We start from the raw sequence: 12,226 nt of genomic DNA on the forward strand, positions 1-12,226 counted from the left end.
GCTGAGCAATATTCCGTTGTACCTCTGTACCACATCCTCTTTATCCACTCATCCCCTGGTGGGCACCTAGTATTTTGGCTATTGTACACGAGGCTGCATTGAACATAAGGGCGAATTGTAGGTTTTGCTTTCTTTGGGTAGATATCCAGAAGCGGAATTGCGGGGTTGAATGGCAGTTCTATTTTTAGTTTTCTGAGGCCCCTCCGCCCTGTTGTCCGCAGTGGCTGTGCCAATCTGCATTCCCCCTGCCGTGCATAAGGCTCCTTTTCTCCTCATCCTCGCCAACACCTGTTGTTTGTTGTCTTTGGGACAGCCATTCTCACAGGTGTGAGGTGGTATCTCGCTGTGGCTTTTCATTTCCCTGATGACAGGACAGCTGTCATTAAAAAGGGCTGCAGGTGCCCGGTGTGGGGCAAGTGGAACTCTCGTACGCGGCTGGTGGGTGTGCAAGCTGGCACGCACACCCGGGAGTTCTTGGCAGGATCTGTGAAAGCTAAACCTCTGCTTACCCTTTGACCTCTGCATCGTACCCCGGAATGTAGGCCCAGAAATGAGTGCCGGGGGGTTCACAAAAGACAGGCACTGGGGTGTCCACAGCAGCTTTATGGGATCACCCCAAAGTGGAAACTACTCAAGTGCCCATTGACAGGAAATGAAGAAAAGAAAGGTTTCAGCACCTCCCGGGTGGTAATTTCCACTTCCGAGGTGACCCCACAATTCTCTTTCAGAGGATCCCCGGTTAGCGCTCCTGACAGGCACCCTGGGGCCAGTGACCAGAGGTGAAGCTCTATGGGGCCAAGTCCCGTTAGAGCAAATTAAACCGGCCTTCCAGGCATAAGGCAGAGGCGGAGCTGATGAAAACACAACTTTACTCACTAAATTAGCTCCAGTTAGAGCACCAGAATGACTTTCAAAGACAACTAACATTTCTAAAGCAGCCGCCACCAAGACCCGAGGTCCCCCAAAGAGGTTTCAGTAAAGGGTGTTGAAAGTCTTCCCATACAAAAATCTAAGCAATTGAGAGAAAATGAGAGAAATGTAAGGCACGCACAGTTTAGAACGCATTCTTCAAGTAACAGAACGTCACTGCAGCCAAGATGGCATTTCAGAGCCACGGAGGAAAGGCAAACCATTCTATAAATGTTATCGGGAAATAAGTAATTTTGAAAATAAAAGGTTAAATCTTTACATTTTAAAAAATTAAAACAAATATTGGAGGAGTGCCTTTTTACAATATTAGCGTAAGCAAGAGCTTCATACGCATGAGACACGCCAAAGCCAGGAGAATAACGGTGACTAAGCAGATGGGTTGTTGTGATCTAACGTGTTGCACTCAGCGTAGACACAGCGAGGACCCATGACTAGCGGAAACGAGTGTGCGTGACGGCGGCTCCGTCCTTCCACTGAGCTCCTGCTCCTCGGCGATGCCCGCAGGCGCTCCTGGCGGGAGGTGGAGACGTGGGAAGCCGGCGGCCAGACTCTGCGTGGCCTCTCATCTCACTCCTTATCTGTTTCCTTCTCCGCCCTCGCCTCTGCCGAACCAAGCCCTGCTAGACACGTTATTACTAGGGACTTACGTCGGTAGATACTATGCATTTTTCACACCAACGTTGTGAGTTAGGTGCTGTTCGACCCATCCTACATGTGAGAAAACCGAGGCTCCTATAGCCAGCCAGACCCAGGAATCAGGAACCCGGCCTCTGGCTCCCAGTCCCGGTGCTGCAGACAGCCCTGGAAGCCATCACGGAATCAGTGGCACCGTCTTTGGACCGTGACCTCGGAGCCCTGCCCAGCCTGGGGCAGCCCCACAACCAGGCCTGGGGAGGGGGCAGGATGTGTATGTGAGGGGGCACCTGGGCCGTGGTCATCTCCCCTAAAACACATGGACACACGCACAAACATACACACGCACACGCACACTCTCTGTGGATGGGCCTCCCTGCCCCGCCCGCCCCTCAGTTGGGGAACCTTCTTCGGCCTTCCCAGGCCTTGCTGCTCCCAGCTTCCTGGCCCTTCTCTGTCCTGGTCCTCCTGCAGCCCCAGTTTTCAAGTGGGGTCCCCTAGTCTCCCCGCCCCACCAGCCTCATCTGCAAACTTGGCGGGCTTCTGCCCAGAATCTGCTGGGCCGGCCGCTCCGCCTCCACCTTTCCCGGGTCGGCCTGGCCCCACACCCAGAGCGCAGGGTGTCTGGGAGTTCCCTCCTCAGCCGGACAAGCTCGGGCCTGCCTTCCCTCCCCCGCCCCTGCCGCACTGCGCCAGGCTCACCCGGGCTCTGCCCATCCCTCCACTTGGCTCCAAGTCAAGCTCAGAGAGAAAGGGGGCACACTGCCCAGAATCGGGGTGACCCGCTGCCTTCCGTCCCCGCTCCCGCAGCCCCTGCTCCCGCAGCCCGATGTCTGCGATGTCTTTGGGTAGAATCATCCCCCAGACTCCTTCCCTGGGGCAAGAGAGGAGGGTGTTGGGGCCCTGGCCCCGCTGTAGGGTACCAGCCTCACACACCGATGTCCGTGGGGCCCATGCCCACTGCCCAGGTGCAGGCTGGGAGCCGGCACCCCTGCCCTCCCTGAGCTCTGGTCTGGAACACGGCCTGGGCCTGTGTTCTGGGGTCCCGACGTAGGTGACCCACAATGCACCAGGTGACCAGGGAAGCCATCCCTCGCCCTGAGTCTCGGGTCACCCACTGGCTCACGGGACGGGGATGCGTTGGACCTAAGGTGGCCCCAGAGGGCCAATCGCTGGGAAGTCACGCTGTGAATCAACTCCACCTGGAGCGATCCAGACCCACGTCTGTGCTGAATGCCGCTCGGGCCAGGACTCGGGCCGGTGTGGCCGCGGGAGAGCGGAGGGGACAGGAGCCGGGGGTCCAGCAACGGGAGGACAGCTGCAAGCTGTAACAAAGTCCCCAATGTAGTGTGTGTTGGTCTGGGATAAGGCCACACTCTGACTTCAGCCGTGTGCGCACACGGACACGCACACGCACACGAGGACTGTGTCAAGTTGCTCTTCCAGGTCTGCGGGGGGAGCTAGCGCAGCGCCCCCGGACAGGTGCGGAGGCCGAGGTCCGCAGCGGGCAGTGCGCTGAGTGTTGCCTGGCTGTGAAGCGGCTGTGCCTCCTCCGGAGGGGCCTTACTCTAGAAGAAGGGACGGATCGCAGAGGCTGGCGAGGACTGGATGGAGAAACGGACAGCTGGCTCGTGTCCAGAGCCCGCGGAGAGCCACGGCTGCGCCTGCGCGTGCCTCAGACGGGCCGCCCGGTTCCTCCGGTCCGGCGGGCTCCACGCAGCCACGGGAGCAGGAGGCTGAGCCGTTGCTGTGCCGCTCGCCTGCCTTCTCCTGTCCTCGGCCCTGCCAAGGTGGCCGGCAGCAGCCAGGTGCCGAGCGGGAGAAGTCCCCCAGCCCTCCCTCCTGCGCGCACAGGCCCGGGGAGGGACGGACGCCGTAGCCAGTGCTGGGACAGAGGCCTGGCCAGAGCCTTGGGCTTCCCAGGGGGAGGTGCTTCTTAGCTCCCAGGAAAGCCAGGAAGGCTTCCTGGAGTGGGTGGTGTCTGTCCAAGTGAAGTTTGCGGCTTCCCTGCTTCATTCCCGTGGCCCCAGCACAGAGGCAGCTGGCGAAAGGGTGGCCCTCCCGAGGCCACAGGAAGCTGGGGGGCGGGCCCAGGTGACAGGGGGCCCAGGAATCTCCTCCCGGGTGCGCACAGCCAGCCAGGAGGGACCGCAGGCCTCGCCCCGCAGGCTCACGGCTGCTTCCTGTCCCGCCTCCTCGCTGAGCCTCCGTGGGCTCCTCCGCACAATGTAACCTCCATCTCCCACCCGCCTGGACCCGCAGGAGCAAGAAGGACCCTCCCAGGTGTCGGACCCGCGGTGGGCGGGCAGGTGAGGAAGACAGAGAAGCAGAGGGTCCCACCCGGCCGACCCCAGCCTCTCCCGCATCCTGTCCACCCCCCCTTCCTCCCGCGGCAGGGCCTGAGCGCTGGTCCTGCCCCAGTCCCGGGCCCGCTGGGCCGCCTCCCCCAGGCCACACGCCCTCTCTGTGCTTCCGTTTCCCTCTGTTCAGTGCGTGGTTCAGAGGGACCTGCTTGGCCCGCGTCACCAAGTCCTTAGCAGGGCTGTCAGCACCACGGGCAACGCGAAGGTGGCAGGTGAGGCACCATCGGTGACGACGATGCTGTGCCAGCGGACATGAGGAGACGCTGGTCCTGCTCCCGGTCGCTCACGTCCATCCTTCCACCCCCGGCATCTCGCGAGCCTGTGGGCCGGCTGGGCGAGTCCTTCCATCAAGGGGATGGGCGCTATAAGCCGCGACCGGACAACGGAAGCCCGCGGGGCTGGTGGCCGGTAGCTGACCCGCTGCGCAGGGGGTGCCCCTGAGGAACCGGGCGGGGCCTGGGCACGTTCGCAGGGACCAGGGGAGCAGCGCGGCTGCCCGCCTGCCTCAGGCCCGGGACAGGGCCGAGTCCAGGGCCGGGGGCCGAGCCGTGTGGGAGGAAGTGCTGAGAAAGTGCCCGAGACCCAGCGGCCTTCCCCAAAGGCCCGGCCCAGCTGCAGGCCGCTACAGCGGGAAGGGGGGACCCGGCTGCCTGCAGGCCCCCCAGGAATGTGGGCCGGAGCTCCCTCCAGCCAGCCTGGGACCCAGCACTCCTGCGGGACCCCGTGTGCGCCGTGCGCGGCCTCCCTCCCGCAGGGCATCCCCAGCGGCCGCCACCTGTCCTCTCGCACCAGACGGGCCGTTCAGGACGGTCTCTCCCGCCCAGGCAGCACGGAGGGCGGGCACCGTGGAGAGAGGGTGCATCGCTGAGTCTCACCCCCAGACGCACGTGACGGGCGTCAGACGCCTTTCACGGGCCCGGGGGAAGCAGTGGGGACCGGGATCTGATGGAGGACTGACCTTGGGGCCGGAAAGGCGACAAGGCGGGGGCGGGGGCCGCGCTGGAGTGGGCACATCGGGGCCACCCCCCAGCTGCACACCCGCCCACCTTGCCTCCCCCCCAGGACCTTGTTTCCTCTTCCACCCAATGGGGACCCGCTCAGGAATCCGCCGGGAGGGGCGCTGGAGCGGGAGACCCGGGGGTCGCTGGGCAGGCTGGTGCGTGAGGATGTGATTTCCCCGGTGCCTGCGGCCAGGCCAGCAGCTTTCAGGCCCTTCCTTTTAGGGGTGCATTTTTAAAAAGTTACAACGCGATCGGCTGGAAATCTGTGTGGTATAAGGATTAAAACCTACGCACCCGCCAGCGTGCTCCCTCAGGCTCGGGAACCCCAGAGCAGCGTGGCGGGGGACTCCGCGGCCCCTCCTCAGGGACCAGCGCATTGTCCTGGCGGCCCCTCGGGAGGCTCCCGCCGAGAAGGCTCCTGCCCGGTGCCGCCTCAGTTCTCATCACGTCCCCGCGCCTCCACTTGTCCACCTGTGAAATGGGCGCGATCGTGCCTACCTCTGCGCTGTTGAGAGGCTGGGAGAGTGTGCGTGCCAGGCCCTGGCGCTGGCCCGGCACATGGCACCGCAGGGAGCTGCTCTAATTGTTTTATCGTCGTTGTCATCGTTGCACATCGCTTCAGTTATTATTTTGTGGTGACACCGGCAATGGGGAGGGAGCCACGGGAGGCTCTGTCCCCTCCGCCCCGCCTCCCAGTCACAGCTGCCTCCTGCCTGGCACACTCTGGTGGCCCTGGACGTGCCAGGCTGGGCAGGAGCCATCTCGGCATGTGGGCAGAGCGGGCCCCAGAGCCACCAGGCAGGCCCTCTGGCCGCTGCCTCTGTGACTCACCTGTCAGCGATGCTGTGGCGGTGGGAGAACAATGTTCAGCACTCAGTGCAGGGTGGGGGCCCGGGCGGGCCTGGGCGGCGGCTCTGCAGCTTGATCTGGGCAGGGCTGGGGCTGGGCTGGGCTGCAGGAGGTGTGTGTCCACGTGGGTGTCCAGCGAGGGGCCGGCAGGGCGCCCGGACGTTCTCGGGGCGAGTGGGTCTGATCCCAGACACCGGACCTGGGCCGATGCAGGCGTCCAGGGGCCCGAGGGACGTGGAGGGCCAAGGGGCTTTGAGGCGGCGGCAGCTGGTGGCTGGAGACGGCCACGGGCCTGACGGGGAAGGAGAGGTGACCAGATGAGGGCCCACAGCGCCCAGCGTGTGTGTGTGTGTGTGTGTGTGTGTGTGTGTGTCTGTGTCTGTGTGTGTGTGTCTGTGTGTGTGTGTCTGTGTGTGTGTGTGTGTGTGTGTATGTCTGTGTGTGTGTGTGTGTGTGTGTGTGTGTGTGTCCCTCCCTCCCCGGGCGCGGGCATCAGAGCAGGGGCGATGCTAACACGTCGGCACCCCGGCGGCACCTGTCGTGGCAGGAAGCACGGAGACCCTGCCTCCTCGCTCACCTGCTGTCTCCTCAGAGCCAGGGCGCAGCTCCCCCCGCCCCTCTCCTGCAGGGACCCCAGCTCTCTGGTCAGCCTGCGTTAGCCTCACCCACTCACCCGCAGGCACAGACTGTGTCCTGGGCATGGGACCCGTCAGGGCATGGAGGACACGAGCCACAGCCTCGTGCGGCTGGCCCTGGGGCAGGGAGCCCTGCCCATCACTGTCCCCCTCCTCGTGCGGCTGACCCTGGGGCGGAGCCACTGCCCATCACTGTCCCCCCTCCTCGTGCGGCTGACCCTGGGGGTCCCTGCCCATCACTGTCCCCCTCCTCGTGCGGCTGACCCTCGGGGTCCCTGCCCATCACTGTCCCCCTCCTCGTGCGGCTGACCCTCGGGGTCCCTGCCCATCACTGTCCCCCTCCTCGTGCGGCTGACCCTGGGGAGCCCTGCCCATCACTGTCCCCCTCCTCGTGCGGCTGACCCTCGGGGTCCCTGCCCATCACTGTCCCCCTCCTCGTGCGGCTGACCCTCGGGGTCCCTGCCCATCACTGTCCCCCTCCTCGTGCGGCTGACCCTGGGGAGCCCTGCCCATCACTGTCCCCCTCCTCGTGCGGCTGACCCTGGGGCGGAGCCACTGCCCATCACTGTCCCCCCTCCTCGTGCGGCTGACCCTCGGGGTCCCTGCCCATCACTGTCCCCCTCCTCGTGCGGCTGACCCTGGGGCGGAGCCACTGCCCATCACTGTCCCCCCTCCTCGTGCGGCTGACCCTCGGGGTCCCTGCCCATCACTGTCCCCCTCCTCGTGCGGCTGACCCTGGGGAGCCCTGCCCATCACTGTCCCCCTCCTCGTGCGGCTGACCCTGGGGAGCCCTGCCCATCACTGTCCCCCCTCCTCGTGCGGCTGACCCTGGGGGTCCCTGCCCATCACTGCCCTGTGCTTCCACTTGCCTAGCTGCCCACTTCCTGTGTGTAAGTTGGTTGTTGCCTTTGGCACACACGGATTGATTCTGCCCCCTGCCCCCGCCCCCCCACCCCCGGTCTCGGGAGCTTTGCCTTTCTCCCTGGGTTGAGTGGGTCCCCAGACCTGAGAAGAAAGCCCAGCGCTGAGTCTGGCTGAGTCTGGCGCGGCGCCTGCCAGTTTCGGGTGAAGGAGAGCAGGTGCAGATGCTGGGAGCCGGCCTTCAGATGCCGCGGGACCTCAGCCGGGCGGTGAGGACCTGGGCCGCCCCAAGTCTCCAGGGGCCTCACAGCGTGTGACCCCCGAGGCCCCCTAGATGGTTCAGGGGGGCGGGTGGGAATGAACCCCCAGGTGGGTCTGAGCCTCGTGGCCGCTGGCGGGGACAGTGACAGGCAGGTGTGCTCAGCAAACTCCGGGAGCGCCGGGCGATCTCGGGGAGCAGGGGCACAGGCGAGCGATGGCACTGCCGTTGCCTCTGAGCGCCGGTGATGGTAACGGTGGTGGTGATGGTAGTAGTGGTGATTGTGGTAATGGTGTTGATAGTGATGGTGGTGATGGTGGTGGTGATGGTAGTAGTGGTGATTGTGGTAATGGTGTTGATAGTGATGGTGGTGGTGTCAGTGCAGAAGTGATCCAAATCCTTATCTTAACAAGTATTTCATTATAATTGTGATGCGGCCGACAGAAACAGTTCTGTTATATTCCCTTTCTTCTCTTAACATTAAAGTGCATCTTAATCTTCAGAGCCGTCATCTTTGACCTGCTCTTGCTCATCCATCCCCGAGTGGGAATAAAAGTTCCGAGGTACCAGGTAGCCTTTGACAGACAGGTGGGAGACTAGGAGAGGGCTCCGAGTGGGACAGGGATAGGAAATGGAATTCCCTCCCCTGACCGGCCCTCCACTCCCATTCATTCATTCATTTTTCTTATTTTTAAATTTTTATTGATTTCGGAGAGGAAGGGAGAGGGAGAGAGCGAGAAACATCCACGATGAGAGAGAATCATGGATTGGTTGTCTCCTGCACGCCCCCCCCCCACCCCCGCACCTTGCTGGGATGAAGCCTACAACCTGGGCATGTGCCCTTGACCAGAATTGAACACGGGACCCTTCAGTCCACAGGCCAACGCTCTATCCACTGAGCCAACCGTCCAGGGCCATTGACTCCTTCTTGACGGTCTCTGTGCCTGGCCCTGTGTTAGGCTCGCAAGGCTGGGGGTACCGAGCTGGAAGAACCCCTCCGGCCGCCACAGGGCGGGTCCCCCAAGGGAAAGCGCACCGGCTCCGCCTGCTCATGGCAGGAACCAGGGAGGGAAGTGCCTGCGATGCTAACTCAGCTCCAGTCCTCTGCCCAGCCGTCTGCTGCTCTGGGGAATTGCCCCCCGCCCAGAAAGGTCATGAGAAACACCGGCACGTAATTCCTCAGCTCCCCTCCCTGTGGGGGCACCTAACGCCCTCTCAGAGCAGTGGAGAGCCAGGTGTGCTTTCCCAAGCACAAACCACCGTGTTCACCCCAAGCCTCCGGCAAAGGTTTTGGGAGCACGGGTCAGGGTGGGAGATGCCTGTGCGGATAAGAAGCGGTGGCGCGCCCTCTGCTGGTGAGATGGAAAACTGCAGGGACCAAGCCCCACACAGCGCTTGCTCTTGGAATAGGGGTGACTTCTCAAGGCGCATTTGGGGGTCTCATTAAAGCTCAGATTCCCGGACCCACCCTACGTCACCTCCGTGATTCTGGTCCAAGAAGCCTGGGGGGAAGTCTGTGGTCTGCGCTGTTAGTAGGGACCTGCTTATGAAGGACCCCAGGACCACATTGTGAGGAATGTTGCTCTTGGGCAAAAGGGCACAGCCCACCCCCTTTGGGAGGGAGGGGGGGGCAAGGTGGGCTGTGGCGGCGTCTGACCAATAGGCTGAGGGCAGATCGCCCCTTTTCTAACAATAACGGAACGGAGGCTCTGACCTTAGACTTTGGAACCAGCGACTCCCAATAGGCTGAGGTCAGATCGCCCCTTTTCTAACAATAACAGTCAGAACGGCGGCTCTGACCTTAGACTTTGGAACCAGCGACTCCCAGGCTGAAATCCCAGCCTCTCCCGCTTCCCGGGCCGTGTGACCTCGAGCAAGAGCGTTCCTGTCTCCTCACCGGAGTAAAGCAGGCCTCTCCGGCTCCCGGGGCGAGATAATGTGATTAAATCACCAAATACAAGACCCACACGTGGCCACACTCAGCAAACAGGAGCTGGGACTGCTGTAGTTACTATTTTTCAACAGATCCCACACCGGCTTGCTCTAGGGCAGTGGTCGGCAAACTCACTAGTCAACAGAGCCAAATATCAACAGTACAACGATTGAAATTTCTGTTGAGAGCCAAATTTTTTAAACTTCTTCTAACGCCACTTCTTCAAAATAGACTCGCCCAGGCCGTGGTATTTTGTGGAAGAGCCACACTCAAGGGGCCAAAGAGCCGCAGTTTGCCAACCATGGGCCTAGGGAGTGGGGGAAGGGGGGCACAGGGAGGAACATGAATGCAATGCTGTCCCTGCTTTCTTGGTTCTGTGCCCGCTTGGGCCTCACAGATGATGAATGAGAAACGCGTGGCGTCCAAGATGGAACCGGCACGGTTTTCATCATCCTCCGTGAGCCCTCCCCGCGGCCTGGTGCTGAGCGGGAGTGAGCGCCGAGCGCGGGGCTGAGCCCCGTCTGCCCCCGCTGACGGCCATCAGCCCCCTCCCTCCACACCCTCGGGCCGTGCCTCCCTCGGCAGGCTGAAGGTCATTGCCATCTTCTCATCACGCGGACTGCTTGGTGTGGGAGGACATGGCCCGGGGATCCCGTGGGCCTGGTGGGACTCAGATCTCTGCCATCGGACGGTGTGCGCACGCAGCGGGGAGAGCGCCAAGCTCCCGTGAGACTCTACGGGGCCGCCGTGCGGAGCAGCTGGAGACACGGGTTGAGCCATCGTTGCACCTGTTGGGTGAAGCAATAGTGGGCAGCCGTCCGGACCCGACAGTCCAATAACCCCCACTCATCCCGCGCTTCCGGGGGGCAGCCCTCATTCCAAGCACTTTGCGGACGCGAATTCACTGACCCCTCGTGACATCCGTGAGACTGGGGGACAGTGATTAGCCACCGTTTACAGTGAGGACGCTGGAGCCAGTCAGTAGCTTACGCAGCGGTGGGGCCGGATCCAACCCGGCAGCGTGAATCCCGAGTCTCGCCTCCAGCACAGCAGCAAGCGTGGGGGTCGGGGGGAAGGGCAGGCAGACGGGGCGGGGAGGGGGGGAGAAGGAAGCCCCCATGGAGCCTGACGTACAACCAAGCACTCCGAGGATGCCCCCACCCCTCAGACCAGCCCTTCCAGTTAGAAGTCACCCCTAATCTGTCTGATGGGGACATGAGGTTCAGAGAGGTGCAGCGCCTTTCCCGAGCTCACACAGCTCCGCGGTGGCAGGTCCTGTCTGGCGCCAAAGCTCAGCCTCCGTCCAGAGCGCCGCAGGGCAGGCGCCAGGGGCCAAAGGGCGGTGCTGTGAACTCGGGCCGGCGGGTCGGGCGCCGGTCCCTGTCCCGCCAGCGGCCGCCGAGCACACGCCGACCCGGGGTGTGTTGCGTCAGCCTGAGCGCCAGGTGATGGTGAAGGGAAGGCGTTGCCTTTGCACTGAGACCAGCAGCCAACAGCCGTCTTTCCGTCCTTCCTTCACCCGGGACACAGCGGGGCACCGGCTGCCCACCACGCCCCTTCTAGCGCGGGGGTCCCGCGGGAACCGACTGGAGCCACGTGCGGGGGGCGGGGGCTTGTCCTGCAGAGAAAGACTTGTCTGGGGTGCAAGCCCGACTGAGAGTCTGAGCTAAAGCCAACGGATTAGTTTTCTCATCTGTAAATGGAATAAGGATAGACCCCTAGTGAGTGTGTGTGTGTGTGTGTGTGTGTGCATGTGAGGGGGGCCTCGTATCTGGTACATCAAGTCCCAGTCTGGCCCTGGAACTTGGACCTGCCCTTTGCTGACACAGGAATGTCCAAACCTGTAGAGAATTTTTATCAACATTAGAATCAGCCCGGCCGGCGTGGCTCCGTGACTGAGCGTCGACCTGTGAACCAGGAGGTTCGATTCCCGGTCAGGACACGTGCTGGGTTGTGGGCTCCATCCCTGGTGTGGGGCGGGCAGGAGGCAGCCGATCCACGATTCTCTCTCATCACTGATGTTTCTGTCTCTCCCTCTCCCCTCCTCTCTGAAATCAATAAAAAGATTTAAAAAAAAATTTTTGAGTCAAACAGAGGATACGCCTGGAACAAGGTGGTGGCAGACGGAGGGAGTGGGGGAAGCCAGGCGGGGCGGCCACGCCATTAGGCTCATGCGCCCTTCTGAGGCGGGCAGAAGGAGCGCGGGAAAGAGGCATTCAGAGGCCTGTCCCCCAGACGCCCAGGGAGGACCGGGCCTCGCCGAGGCAAGACCCTCCTCTCCCCGAAGAAGGGATGTGTGGCTGCGCACTCCCCCCCCCCCAGCACTGCCCCCCCAGCACTGTCCCCCCACCCAGGTGGGAACTTGGTCCGGTCGCCCTGAGGCTGCTTTCCGGAGAACCCTGCTGTCATCCACACCTTGAACTTCTCTGAGCCCAATGGCAGGTCTGCGATTCGGGCCCCAGGCCGGCTGGGTGCAGGCCTGTGCTGGCCCCTCCCTGCCCTCTGCCCTCTGCCCTCTGCCCTCTGCCCGGTCCGGCTCCCGGCCGCCTTGCTGCTCAGAGGTGCTGTTTCACTCAAGGTCAGGCCCCGAGTACCCGAAGGCCGAAGGCCGTTCAGAAAAGTACTGGGGGGGGGGGGGGGGGCGTGAGTGCCAGGGGCATCTCATTCACACCCCGGGGGCATTGCGGGCTCCTCCCTGCCCGATCCGTCCCCCAGGGCTGGAGAGCCTGCCAGCTGCCCGGCATCGGCCCAGGGAGTGGAGC

This window comes from Cnephaeus nilssonii, assembly GCF_951640355.1.
Source record: "Cnephaeus nilssonii genome assembly, chromosome: 4".
NCBI lineage: Eukaryota > Metazoa > Chordata > Mammalia > Chiroptera > Vespertilionidae > Cnephaeus > Cnephaeus nilssonii.